The sequence below is a fragment of the Dermochelys coriacea genome, chromosome 18 (assembly GCF_009764565.3).
Source record: "Dermochelys coriacea isolate rDerCor1 chromosome 18, rDerCor1.pri.v4, whole genome shotgun sequence".
Classification (NCBI taxonomy): domain Eukaryota; kingdom Metazoa; phylum Chordata; order Testudines; family Dermochelyidae; genus Dermochelys; species Dermochelys coriacea.
This window is the reverse complement of record NC_050085.1, coordinates 14,027,544-14,041,330: the sequence shown is the minus strand read 5'-3', so window position 1 is coordinate 14,041,330 and position 13,787 is coordinate 14,027,544. Positions and strand designations below refer to the sequence as shown.

Sequence of the window (13,787 nt, the reverse complement as noted above, 5' to 3'; positions counted from 1 at the left end):
GTCAGTCCCAGCCGTCAGAACCTGAGCAGTGTGTAGGGGGAAGCCCCGCACCATTACTGCCAGCTCTCTAGCTGTTCTCTGCATCCTCTACCTCTGGAGCTCCCTATCCAGCACACTGCAGAACCAACTTTACATACACAGATATAGTTCAAGGGTTGAGCGGCCTTCCACAAAATATACATACACTGCTACCATTCAAATCAAACTAATGGCTTTTTTGCTAGTTAGTACTGGGTGTTTCTGAGCAAGGGGAACTGTATTTTATATAGAAAGGTTGTTTTCTGTCCAGCTACAACTTCAACATTCAGCCATAGGGCTAGATTCTGATCACACTGACTATTACCTGATTCCACCATTTGCCTCAGTAGGACTCTTGGTGGAGTACGGTGCTAATTAGCATGAATAAAGGCATCTGAATTTAGCCCTCAATCCACTGGGATGGCTGACCCACTCTGGGCACAGAATTCACTGTCAAGAGAGGGAACAAAACATGCACATATCCAATTGTCTACTAGCAGCACCAAAACAAAGGTAAGCCAATCCCCTTCATCTGCACATGGGATCCCCACTGCAGGTACTATGCCCTGAAGGCAATGAAAATACCTATTTCAACTGGAGATCAGCAGCTTGAGTGCTGCACAAAAGTTATTTACCAATGACATGTAAAAGGATGGCATGATTTCCATACCACAGAATCCATGCTCACATGAAATGCTCCAGCTAGACTTCTCAGCAGAGAGACCATGGATGGAAAGGGGAAGGACACTGACTTACCCTCTTAACCCTGGAGTTGGTCATGGCAAGTCAATCTCAGGGCACTGCTTATTGCTGTACCTGTTCTGGGGATAAAGAGAAGCACTCAGTTCAGCACCTTGCAAGAGCACTAAATTGTCACCCCCCCAAGTATTTAACCAGTACACAGTCGGGGAACAATTAAAATGTGGAGTCTGTATCCAAGAGCCCGGTCAAAAGGGGATGCTCTGTCTGTGGGTGAGACTGGAACTGGAACCAAAAGATTATGGTAAATATACAGTGAGCACAGAGATAATGTCAGCAGATATAGCTCATCCAAGGGACTTTCTTCCATAGTGATCTGTAAGGGGGAAAAAAAAACTAGCTGGGATCCAATTCTGCAGCAGTCCAGCTCTGAACAAGCCCCTTGATGGCTATGGAAATTGGCTGCATGGAATGGCACCATTCACTAGTGGGCCTGGGGGATGGCGAGGGTAAGTATCTCACACTGAAGACGCTCCACACTTTGTAGGATCAGGCTCATAAAGATTCTACCATGAAAATATGTCTTTGTACAGAGGGACCATGAAAATATGTCCTTGTACAGAAAATATGTCTTCCACATAGCCATAATGATAAAAATATAGGCTAAGAAAACATTTCCCTCCTAGCCAAACTCTGACCCAAAGAGAGTTCACAGCCTCCCATTCCCTGCTGATTTGGATAAAATAGCATAAAATGAGAGGGAGAGAGAGATTTTTCAGGACACTTCCTGTATTTCTTTTAAAGCACTATTAGAAAACGACCCTCGAAGGAGGGGATGGAATTAGTTTCCATAAAGTTGTGATACAATCACCCCCCCACAGAAAATACCTAGTTAGGGCTGAATGCTACTGTGTTCTGTCGCTCGCGCTCTCATTTTTCTATCATTTCTCTCCGGTGGCGGGAGTTGGCCTCGCATCTCTAATTCAGAATTTCCCACATTCTCCAACTTTATTTCCAACATTAACATTATTTAAACATCACCTTCTTTTTTTTCCTTCCCTGTTCTATGAATTTCACGGCCGAGTTTCTTTTTTTTCTTTTTTTAATGATGGTTTATTAAGAAAAGCTGACTATACCTCTCCTCCGTCTGCTGGAACAGCTCTGGCGAATAAAAAACCCACCTCGCAGGAGACAGTTTTATTCTGTTGATCGGAAGTCTGCCAGCCCAATTTATGATTGAACATAAGATCTCCAAATCTGAATTTATGTCTTGTAGTATAACGACAGGTCAATGAGATTAAAAGTATGTTCATGAGAGAGCTATAAGGCAATGTTAGTTTCATGGGCCTGTAGTGATTGGGCATTCAGTCTAAGAAAACCTGCCTTAATAAAGCACTTGCAGTCCCCGGAAACAATCTGCACATTTTTCATTATTGCAGCCTTGCTGTGGTCTCCTTCACAAACACCCCCCAGAGAGAGAGCGAGTGTGAGAGAGCGACTCTCCCCCTCCTCCCCTATTTGAATGAATCCATCAGGGAAATTGTGCTGATAATAAATGGGCTGAATTAACAATGGAAACTTTTTTTTTCCATGATCAAATGATTCAGACGATGTAATGAGGGAAAGAAAGAAGAAAAAAAATATGAGAATCCAAACTTCGCAGTGATAAAAGTGTTCTGGCAGGTCCCACAACCCCAAATGAAAAATGCATGGGGTTAAATGCAGACCAATGGCCTTGATACTCATAGGGTGAAATTCATCCCATGCATGGAGTCCTGTGCACTACAGAACCCCCCATATGCCTTTAACTTGAGGCTAAAGTGAGGCTTAGCTGGCACACATGGCCTCATCTGGGCCCTCTGAACTGGAGTGAACTTTTCCCAGGGATACAGGTCCTAACTGCAAAATTCAGATCTGGACCCAAAGATCCTCAAAGTTTGGGGGATGGGGTTGGATTTCACATCTCAGGGGTTGGTTCAGCTCATTATGGCGATGGGAAGCACTACAAAACTTCAGATCCAAATTCAAGCTACCCCCAAGTTTGGAGGGTTGAAATTCAGGGGTTGGGTGCAGAATGTTATAGTAACAGAGAAGATCAGATCTGGATCCAATGTTCTCCTGGGGCTCAAAGCAGCTTGGCTCCACAATTTCAGTTCTTTATGAGATGTTTCCATAGCACCTAGTACAATGGGGGAATGATCTCAGTCAGGGCCTCTAGGTGCTGCTATAATTAAAATAATAAATAGCTTGAATGGGTCTATCTAAACTAATCTTGGTATTTATATCTCGCCACTCACTGCTGCTTGCTGAGCATCTCTGTGGTATCTGAGTGGTTAATAAAGAATACATAGGGGCCCATTAACAGTGAATGCTGGCTGTCTCTAGAAAGCTACAAAGACCACTATTTTCCAGGTCCCCATCTCCAGCGTAGGGTAAAGAAATGCCAGGAGAGGCTTGTTTTCCAAATCCACATCTGATGCAACCCAAGATGGTGGAAATGTCATGAGCACTGCTGGTTTAATGAGATTGGTGACAATTCAAGAGGTGGAACTATCACGCCATCAGCTGATCTCACCAGATTTCTGCATTCTGGAGCTGAGATCTCACCAGAACAGCTCACTAGATTTTTGGCACTGTCAAACCTGACTCTGTTCCCAGCTCTGGCATCAATCCCAAATTCCTAAAGCTAATTCAGTTTCAGAACCAAGCACTTCCTCCTTTCTAGACAACAGAGATGGGCACAGCACTGTGAACAAACCCTCCGAAAAGTCATTTCACCTTTTTCCTTTGAACCTGTTTTGTTCCTCTTCACTCTCTCCCTTGTAATTATGAAAATGTTCAGGAATGTTTAATTCAGGAAAAGTGTATGGGACTTGATCATCCACTGATTGGGAAAAAGAACCAGGACTCACTTCCACTTGGGTACTGCTTAACTGAACCAAACACTTCATTTCCCTGGTGAATCTAAGATCTTCCAGCCCAGAAGTGAGAGCCCCAAAGTCACCTTGGCATGATTTTAAGAGATGACAAGAACTCACAACTCCAGCTGACTTCAGTAGGCATTGGAGGTTCTCAGCACTTCTGACAATCAGCTGGCAATGCTAAATGAATAGAGCAGGAGGGTGGGGAATGCAAAACGTACCTGAGAACACTAGAGGAGCTGAGTGAAGGAGTCTGAAAATGGATAGGGGCAGTAACAAGATGGCGGAAGGCCGTGGCCTTCTCTGAGCTTATATAACTAAAGGTTTCAGAGTAGCAGCCGTGTTAGTCTGTATTCGCAAAAAGAAAAGGAGTACTTGTGGCACCTTAGAGACTAACAAATTTATTAGAGCATAAGCTTTCGTGAGCTACAGCTCCGATGCATCCGATGAAGTGAGCTGTAGCTCACGAAAGCTTATGCTCTAATAAATTTGTTAGTCTCTAAGGTGCCACAAGTACTCCTTTTCTTTTTATATAACTAAAGGAGACAGTCCTGCTATTTTGCTTCAGGCAAAATAAAAAAAGCTTCCAAATCCGGGTTCCCTGTGTAGCTGCCCCATGCAACGCTCAAGGGGCCAGTACATGTTTGTTGAACAAACCCAAACTCTGATAGGAGAGGAGATACCAGGATGTTCCTGCTTTGTCTTTGTTTAATCTGTTTTGTCGTCAGGCAGGGCAGCCTGCCAACAAAAGTTCCCCTTGCCTAAGCTTCATGGGTGGACTGGCTTAAGAATTTATACAAATAAAAGAAGAAACTAAAAGTGCCGGCAGCACCAATCTGATTACAGAGTCATTTATTTTCTGGTCGTTAATAATTTGTGCAATAAAAGATTGCATGCCTTTCTGAGTTAGTAGGAGTTATTGGCACAAATTTCCCTCCACACTGGTGTGAGTCTGTGCTTGGAACATAAATTATTAGTTTCTTATCGCTTTCCTCTTCATTTTTCATGCTGCCATGGCTAGATCGCCAGAAGCCAACCCCTGAGTCTCGGTCTTATTTTATGCTGTAGGAGAGAAGCAACGAAGGCAGTTATTCTGTCTTTAATTATACAAACCCACTCTGTAACACCCCCCTCCCTACCTCAGTACTGGCAGGTGTGTGCACCGTATTGTGTTTGTGTATATGTAACTGCCTGTGGAGATAAGCAGGTTACTCTGCCATCCGCCAGAGACATTTCTAATGAAAGCAGCATTCGTTGACAACACTCGGAGCTATGAAATGACAAGCTTCCACCATGCTGCCAGCTTCTGTCAGATATCCATCTGGAATATGAGCGAGACGGTTGCATGTGTGTGTCTCTCAATGAACAATCCTACTGGCTGTGGTGTGTGCATGCACATGCTGTGGGGCGGGGAGCAGGGGGGAAGAGTATTTATGCACCTCCATTGAAGAGCAGGAGGCAAATATCAAAACACAAACCTTCTGTGCATTCATGTCATTCAGCAATATCATGGGTCCTACACAAGGTGTTATGTCCCCAATCAAAGGCAAAGAGGTTTGATGTCAACAGCTGAAGAAAAAGTGGCACATTTCTTCCTAATGTCCAGAAGGGGAGGTACCGTGGCTAAGGAAAAAGAACAGGATCAGGAGACCTCAGTTTCTCCATCTGTCAAATGGGATACTTACACACCTAAAGTATTTTGAGATCTATGGATGGAATGTGCTAAGTATGATAATTCATTTCAAGATACCACATTGAGAAGGGTTCTGTGTGCAGGAGCGTCCTCATTTCTGCTACACCTGGCACGGAGCCGGTGTTCTTTGGAGGTAGCCACTGCTTTGGCATATGCTACAGCTCACGCATATTCCATACCAAAAATTCTCAACCTTCTTCATACTGTGGCCCAACAGCCAGCTCCTATCGATACATCCCCTTTGGTGGTATCCCAGAAATTCTTTACACCATTGCCTGCTCACCTTCAAAGGAAGTACTGATTCCTGCAGAAGGTATTGCCAGAAATGGGGCAGTACGTGATGGGGTCGCCTCAGCCATCTCAGCGTACCCACTTGCAAAAGTCTGATCCAATCCTGTACTTTGGCAGAAGAATGGAGACAGGAAAGGGGGATCAGGACTTGGGGTTACCACCCAGAGGTTCAGAACCAGTCTTCCGTATAGAACACTCACTGTAACAAACTACAGGGTGCTGACCTGACTTTCAGATTTATGAATCCCCTTCCTGTACCCTTTCCTTATACTCCACAGGTGACTCCAATCACTCCTGTGGCCACAGTGGAAGCCCTGTATCTTCTCTCACAGATGTTTTCCAGGCCACATACTTGGAATGCCAAATACCTGCTGCCCAGAGCTGTTAGCAGGAGAGGAGGAATGGCAGTGTTCTAGCCAGATGTGTATTACAAAGGGCACATGTGCACCAGACTTCGGTGGAGCTGTATACTAGATATCACAGAGAGTTTTACTCAACTTTACAGTCTACAGAATGCGATTCCCTTCCCATTATGGCTAAGTGTAAGCATCCCTATGTAGGGCTGATGGTATCTATCAATAACAGAATGATGTGACATGCTTAGGGCACCCCTGTGTACATATATATGTTACAAGCAACACATGTTCCTCTATTCTAGGAGGATTTATAACAATGGGCTTGAGCAGGAGCAGCACACACATAAGGGCATAGTGTCACTTCAAGAGTGATTGATGACACAGTGCTTGGCATGTCTCTGGTGATTATGCTGCATTGGCGAGTCACTGATCATTTCAAAGTGATGTTAATGTCCACAGGGTAGCATCTACCATGTCCATGGTAGGTGGTGTGCTCCAAATGTCCGCTCTAAACCGTTCTCATATTTTTCGAAGGAGTTATCATGTTGTGGCGGCACCAGGGCTCTGTTAAATTGCTAAGTTCTGCTGGAACAGGAGCAGTCTTTCTCCTCCAGAGTATTTAAAAACAATCTCTCTTGCCATCAGTATATAACAGAGCTGGAGAGAAACACGCTATCCTCATCAAGTTTAGAGCGACACCCTGTTGTAGTTTAGGAAATCAACATGCTAGGAACATCCCTTAGATTGCTATTGAACTGAAGTATTTATTACACACACACAAAACCCCAGCCCACCCACCGCTACATCACTGAGAAATTATGTTTTAAAACTCCCCGCTGAGCTAAACCCATGAAAATAGGAAGTTTATTTTGGAAATTTGATGTAGGATTAACTATAGCAGAAATAATCTTGCAGCTATAATAAGCACACTTTAAAAAAATAAAAAAAAGAGAAGGCAAACAATGTAGTTGCATGCGTTTGCGCTGTTCAGACGCTTCTGAAAAACATTTTCAAAGAAAGCCAGGAGCTGGTATGCTGAAAAGGACCCACAAACACTCTTCCAGGTCAAGGAATGCAGCATAGCTTGAAATAGCGACCCCCCACACCTCCACCCCCGACAGTCAAGGAGCAACGCTGGAGGAGACCAAGGCAACCCTGTAGCACCCCTACTGGCAGAGAAAGACCTAATTTGTAACATATAGCTTCTCATGCCTGCTGGATGCAAACAAACCCTGTGCTCCTCTCTGGCTCTCTTGCTCTGGACTGACATAGCCTGTGCTGACTGATGTCACTACTCAGGCACCTCCCTATATCCCAGCTTGCACAATACAGTTATACATAGGACTGCAGACTACACTACAAATTCCATCCAATTCCTAGTGGTGTCAAGGATGATGTCTTTGACTGGACGTGGGTATCAGAAAGTGGGTGCAGTAGAAGGCTCCATGGATGCAGAGAAATCCAGAAAGAAGGGTGTGATAGAGCACCAGGCTCAAACTCAGATACACTGCGTGCACTTTTTGGATCTGGGGTTTCTGTTTGTCCCATTACAGAGCCCAGGGGCCAACTGTACAGTCAGGATCCAGCCTGAAACCTGCCCAAAGCTCTGGGGTTTTTGTCCAGGCCCATCCCTATTAACAAAGAGACGAGAAAGGAGAAAAGTACTGGGGGGCACTTTGTGGAATTCTCCTTGATACTTTGCAAGGTCCTCCAGGCTGTTTTTGACCTTTGGAGCTATAGAAGACAGTTCCCAAGTGCTCTTAGGAGCACAAGCTACCCTACCTTTGATCAGTTTCAAGAAATGCATCACTCCTTTTTTCCATTTACCCAAGAGGAGTCTCTTTGTCACATATCCATTCGGAATTTGTTTTCCTGTCACCAACACCTGCCAAGGCCATGCTTTCTATAAAATAAGATGGCAGCAAGCCAGCAAAGCTCATCAAAATACTGCCTCTGTGCCGCCTCTCCAAAGAGCCACACCTGGTGACATTTTCCCACCCTCTATTCACATCCCTGTGCTGGTTGGCTGAATACCACTTCTCACTGTGAAAGAAGGGGCCAGTGAACTCCATGAACATAAGAATCGTTATACTGGGTCAGACCAATGGTCCATCTAGCCCAGTATCCTGTCTCTGACAGTGGCCAATACCAGGTGCTTCAGAGGGAATGAACAGACCAGGGAATGATCAAGTAATTACTGTAGCTGTTGCCTATTTCCAGCTTCTGGCCAACAGAGGCTAGGGATGCTTCAGAGCATGGTTTTGCATCCCTGACCATCCTGGCTAATAGCCATTGATGGACCTATCCTCCATGAATTTATCTAGTTCTTTTTTGAACCTTGTTATAGTCTTAGCCTTCACATCTCTGGCAAAGAGTTCCACAGGTTGACGGTGTGTTGTGTGAAGAAATACTTCCTTTTGTTCCGTTTAAACCTGCTGCCTATTAATTTCATTTGGTGACCCTTACTTCTTGTGTTACGAGAAGGAGTAAACAACACTGCCTTATCTACTTTCTCCACACCAGTCATGATTTTATAGACCTCAGTCATATCCCTCCTTAGTCATCTCTTTTCCACGCTGAAAAGTCCCAGTCTTATTAATCTCTCCTCATACGGAAGCTGTTCCATACCCCTCATCATTTTTGTTGCCCTTTTCTCTATCTTTTCCAATTCCAATGCATCTTTTCTGAGATGGGGTAACCAGATCTGCAAGCAGTTTTCAAGATGTGGGAGTACCATGGATTCATATAGAGGCAATACGATATTTTTCTGTCTTATTATCAATCCCTTTCCTAATGATTCCCAACATTCTGTACACTTTTTTGACGGCCGCTGCACATTGAGTGGATGTTTTCAGAGAACTATCTACAATGACTCCAAGATCTTGAGGGGTAACAGCTCATTTAGACACCATCATTTTATATGTGTAGTTGGGATTATGTTTTCCAATGTGCATTACTTTGCATTTATCAACATTGAATTTCATATGACATTTTGTTGCCTGTCACCCAGTTTTGTGAGATCCTTTTGTAACTCTTCACAGTCTGCTTGGGACTTAACTATCTTGAGTAGTTTTGTATCTGCAAATGTTGCCACCTCCCTGTTTAGCCCTTTTTCCAGATCATTTATGAATATGTTGAATAGGACTGGTCCCAGTACAGACCCCTGGGGAACACCTCTCTCCATTTTGAGAATTGACCAGGCACGTTTAAAATCACTGGTGAAGCAGAGACAGGGAGTCAGAGGGTGGCTGCAGTGGGACATGGTCTTTGAAATTTTTGTGGGCTTAATGACAGCAGACAGTTGCTTCAGCAGTCTATTGGGCAAGTCCAGCAACTGACATGGAGATGGAATTGGACTCCAGCATGCTGAGAGGGACAGGTTCAAACCATGCTGAGAATCCTCTGGCTGGGTGGTCTGGTTGCATACCATTTTCAAACAACCCCTGGAAATCTGTCCAGCACCCTTTGCTCAAACCTTACCAGACCAATCTGAATAGCAACAGAGGAATGGTCCCTACAAGGTGGGCTGCTACCAGGGCAGCACCAGACAGGAAGATAAATTAAACAAAGAGCATGGCTGAGACTCTTAGAAAAAACAGTGTTTCTCCCATTTTAACATCTTATAGTAGCTAAAATTACAGCATCACTGACAGGGCCTCTCCAGCCACATTCTGCCGACTGGTAGCACTGGGAATATCCTTCTCTTCCCCTTCCCTATAATCAATGTGCAGCAGATCCCATTCCACCCCTAGTGACAAGTCTTTGTAAGTCATCTGACCAACACCTGAGGCACCCAAAACACACAGCAAACACCCATTGCTCAGCTTCCCAATCATACCCTCATGTATTGGGCACACAAAAAAGCTGGGCAAATAAATAAAATAAATAAACAAACATTATTCAGGAACTGTATTACAGTAGTGCCTATGAACCCCTGTTGCGGACCAGCACTACATTGTGCTGGTCCTGCACAAAGGCAATTTCTCTTTGAATATTCATTTGAATTTTCAAATGAATTTGCTTTGGCCATAACCATGTCCTTTCTTCCTTTTCAAAAAAACAAACAGTTACTTGCTCATGAGCAACAATAATCACAGGAACCAAATTATCATCCTAATCTTACAGACAGGGAAACTGAGGCATGGGGTGATTTGTGTGACTTGCGCAAAATCAGATAGCAACTCAGCAGCATGAGCCTAGAACACCAGACAATTCTGCCTCCTTACAGCCACATGGCCAGACTGTTTTTAAATGAGTGGTACACATCACTGACTGTACAGGGTTCAAATAGTAAGCATAAAATAACTGACTTCTTCTTCCCTTATACATATAGATACTTCACTTTAGCTAAATATTTTTGCAAGGGGAACTGAATTTCTCTCCTTTCCCCTCACTTCTTCCCCACATTTTGAGCTTTATATGTATCTCTTGAAAAATCTATCACTGTGCACACACAAGCTGTACTGCACTTTATGAGGCACTTCAGGTTCAATGTAGTCCTTGCCTTTTCAGTTCTAGATTTGTGTTTCTCCCTTCCAGATATCAGAGTTGGATCATCTTCATTGTGGCACTGCTTTTTCCTGAAGTTATAACTCCATGATTCCTCTCCTCCTGCCTGAGACTAGCAACTGCGGCAGAGGTTCTCAACCCATGGTCCGCTTGCTGCCCAACCAGCGCACAGCTGCAGGTCATGAGACATCCTCAGGGGCCATACAGGTAATATATATATTGTGTGGATGTAGCCCATGTAACACACAGAGAGCTGCATATGTGGCCCACAATGATAAATAGGCTGAGAATCACTGGACTAGAGAGTCAGGATTCCCAGGTTCAATTCCAAGTCTGCCACTGACTCACCATGACCTTGAGGGCAAGTCACTCAGGCCATAATTTTCAAGCTTGGGTGCCTAAATTTAGTCACCCATATCCAAAATTAAGCCCTCAAAAAGTGACCTGATTTTCATAGGTGTTCAGCACCCACCGTTTCCACTGAGGTCAGTGGGAGCTATCTGAATGCTTGCCAATGTTGAAAGTCTCATCATCCCATTCTCACCCTTGCTGGAACATGACACCCCACATTTACCAGCCCAGAAATCAGGAAGCCAAAAATTAACCCCAAACCTGGGTCTTCCCCATAGCTTCACTGCCACCGCCTCACTCTGCTTCATCTTGAGAGCAGGTCCCTAACCCCAGTACAATAACTAGCACTCAGCTCTTCTGATGCCCAGGAAATTCTAAACTAGTCTCAAGTATCAGAGGGGTAGCCATGTTAGCCTGTATCCACAAAAACTATGAGGAGGCTGGTGGCATCTTAAAGACTAATAGATTTATTTGGGCATAAGCTTTTGTGGGTAAAAAACCCACTTATTCAGATGCATGGAGTGAAAATTACAGATGCAGGCATAAATAAACTAGTCTGGCAGCGGACTGTAAAAAGGAGAAGCCTTCCTGCATGCTACTCAGAGGGTTAAATCAAAAGCCATAACCCTGTCCTTCTGATAGCCAACACAGAGCTGACCCACCTTCCCCTAATCTTTTTACCATATCAGGCCAGGGCAGGAAATAAAAACCTTCCTGATTTCCCTGCTCAGGATCCAGAGCACTTTTAACATCCTCACAGCTCCAAGCACCAAGAATTATATACTTTTTTTTTTTAAAGTCTGTGGGCTACTGAATTATATATATTTAATTTGCAGAGCCAGGCTTTTAACTAACCCCACCATGTAACCATTAGGTATAAAAGGTGCTGCCATTCAGTCTGCATCCCTTCTTATACACAGACCTTCAGGTGTGTGCTATGACCCTCCCCCTGCCCCCATGGCAAAGAAGGCTGGTGGATCTAACCATAAGTAAATAGGGTTTCCCCCCCCCTTTTTTTTTTTGAGGGGAGAGGGCTTTAGTTAAATAAACTGATCAAAACTATATTTTATTGCTACCTAGCATTACAGATTGGATAAATAACTACAATAGTATAATCTACATGCACAGTTCTATAACCCATGTGGGGAGAAAGTCTATTCCCTAATGCCTGAGGGACCTGGGAGTGGTTTGAGTCATAGATTAACGCTAATAATGTGAACCAGCATTAAGAGAATCTTCTTCCCAGCTGCACCCCCTCACCTTACCAGGGCTTGGGAAGCAAACATGGGCTGGGCCTGCACCCTCAGATTAGGAGGCTTGAGGGTGGGGAAAAACAACATACCATGGCCCGGGGTTGATCTCCTCCACCCCCAGCCGCATCTCTGGGAGTTGAGAGGTATTTCTGGCCGTTGGTGCAACAGGGTGCAGTGCGATGAACCCCTCTGAGTTAGACACAGACCCCCAGCTCGGCTGGGTGGGGGAGACACCCTCCAAAAAAGCTGGTCCTGGAGAGGCAGGAGGCAGCCCCATCCGCCACGCAGAACCAGCTCTAAGACGGTTCGGGTCAAGGGATGGAGAACCCCTTTGCTGCTGTCATAACCGCGTGCAGAATCCGGACCCAGCGATACTCGGTCCTGTTCGGCAGCAGGCACAGCCAGAACCGAGCACCGAGCACAGGATCCGGATCCGCCCGTTCGGCTTGCTGGGCTATGCTCGGTGCTGCCTGGGTCGGTCCGGCTGGGGACTGAGCCCCGTGCACCAGGTGCACGAGCTAGGCCGGTCCGGGGGCCCCGGGGTGCGACCCCAGCATCCAGCCGCCGCCGGAGCCGCTCTGGAAGCGGAGCCGAGACGGCGCTAAGCCGCCGACACGTTTCAATTAGCGAGGCCGCCCCGGCCGCTGCCTCCCCCGGGGCGCTGCAGCCCAGCGGGGCCGGGCTCGCCCTGCAGCCGCCTACGCGCTCGGCGGGGCCAGACAGCGGGAGGGCGGCGGCGGCCGGGCCTGAAACGGGCCACGCAGGCAGGCGGCATAGAAGCGCAACAGCGCGTAGCCAGGGAGAGCAACAACAACACAACACACACAACAACCCCTCCACACACACACACTGCAACACCACCACGACCACCATCACAGCAACACAAACACATGACTCAGCAACAGCCACACTACCATACCACCACACACACACACACAGCAACACCACAACCACCAACGACCACACACACAGCAACAACACAACACGACACAGCAACACACACACAGAGCAATAACCGCCATACATGACACAGCAACAGCCACACTACAATCCCAACACACACACACACACACACAGAGCAACACCACCACAACCACCAACAACCACACACACAGCAACAACACAACACAGCAACACACACACACACACACACACACACAACACCAACACAACCACTACACACAGCAACATGACATAGCACCACCACCACACACACACAGACAGCAATAACCGCCACACATGACACAGCAACAGCCACACTACAATACCACACACACAGCAACACCACCACAACCACCAACAACCACACACACAACAACACATGACACAGCACCACACACAGCAATAACCGCCACACATGATACAGCAACAGCCACACTACCATACCACCACACACACACACACACCACCAACCACCACCCACCACAACAGCACAGCAACAACCACTACACACAGCAACAACACAACATGACACAGTACCACCACACACACACACACAGAGCAATAACCACCACACATGACACAGCAACAGCCACACTACAATACCACCAACAATCACACACAGCAACACCACCACAACCACCAACAATCACACACAGCAACAACACAACACAATACAGCACCACCACACACACAGAGCAATAACCACCACACATGACACAGCAACAGCCACACTACAATACCACCACACACATAG

General features: G+C 45.8%; 1 long non-coding RNA gene across 1 annotated transcript; it reads right to left on the bottom strand.

Moving 5' to 3' along the window:
- Positions 1-4,475: 4,475 nt before the first annotated feature.
- LOC119845184 lies at positions 4,476-12,682 on the bottom strand. Its single transcript, XR_005289535.2, has 4 exons — positions 12,181-12,682; positions 5,615-5,730; positions 5,117-5,261; positions 4,476-4,700 (listed from the first exon to the last, which is right to left on the bottom strand). It is a non-coding gene; the product is annotated as an uncharacterized LOC119845184 (long non-coding RNA).
- Positions 12,683-13,787: the final 1,105 nt, after the last annotated feature.